The sequence below is a fragment of the Rutidosis leptorrhynchoides genome, chromosome 10 (assembly GCF_046630445.1).
Source record: "Rutidosis leptorrhynchoides isolate AG116_Rl617_1_P2 chromosome 10, CSIRO_AGI_Rlap_v1, whole genome shotgun sequence".
Classification (NCBI taxonomy): domain Eukaryota; kingdom Viridiplantae; phylum Streptophyta; class Magnoliopsida; order Asterales; family Asteraceae; genus Rutidosis; species Rutidosis leptorrhynchoides.
In genome coordinates, this window is record NC_092342.1 from 131,892,709 (window position 1) to 131,893,990 (window position 1,282).

The following is a 1,282-nucleotide window of genomic DNA, read 5'->3' on the forward strand; positions in this document are numbered from 1 at the left end:
CTCTGTATTTGTTTTAGTTTCCATTTTTGGAAACCTCTTTACATAATCACACCCTAGATCAATAACCTTAATTCTCTAGATCTCGTTTTATTGTTCAAATCAAGTTGTGTTATTTGTTATCAGTGATTTCGTGGTCATTACAAGGTATTTTACATGTCAATTTCGTGCCTTAAATGTGTTTAATTTAGGTTTTATCAAAGTTTCATATCAAATGGGTTTTTGATCAAATCTTGAACTAAAAGTGTTGGTGGTGTGAAATTGATGTTAGTAAACGTTTGTATATGAGTTATGTATGTTTCCTTAGTGATTTTTAGTGTCAAAACAGTGCAATAACGAGATTTGGGGCTCAAAATGACGAAAACAGCAACCTGGTGCTGATGAACAGCTCCCGGAGGCTGCAGGATGCATCCGTAAGGATACGGGGTGTATCCGGGTCATTTTAAGTGCAACTGTACGATTGCAGGTGCAACCGTACAGATACAGATGTATCCGTACGGTTGCAGGTGCTCCCGTGCGGTTGCAGTCTGTCAGCTTTTTGGGAAATTTGTTTTGGTCGTAACTTTCAAACCGTAACTCCGTTTTTGATGAATCAAATATCGTTGAAAACATAATAAAGTCTACTTTCCAATGGTAAGGTTTTAAAGTAATAAATCAGAATTATTTTAGGTCAAAATGATATGATAGCTTGTATGCTTCGTTTTACACGCGTATAAGAGTTGTTTTCGTATGGACACTTATGTAGCCTTGTCAAATAATGAAAATAGAGCTATATAATGTCATTTAGAGTATAATTTGATGATATTATTGATTTGATATGTACTAACTCGAGATATGATATTATTGATTTGATATGTACTAACTCGAGAAGACTCAGTAACATTAGACCACTGAGTTCTTGCTGGTAATCGGTGAGTGGGACTATCCTTATGGATATTGGTATTTATTAACAAGTGTAGTTACTACCCGCTATTATGCTAGTAAAGATTATGATAATCTATGCATGCATGTTGATTACTGTTGTAATTATAAGTAGTAGGTGATATTGCTATTATCAGGTTGCCCGATTAGATTGAATCTATAGCATGCCTGAATAGGGTACCCTGTGTTTATTAGTGATGTTACCTACCATGAGGTTGTAGGTGGTTTGTGTGCACATGTGAGAACTGTCCGTGTATAGAAGGGACAGAAGAGGTCAACCGTGTATAGAAGGGTTGGGCTCGTTGGTTATTGTAATGACAGTATATTGTAATTGACGTATGTAAACGTCAGGAGAGGTATACTT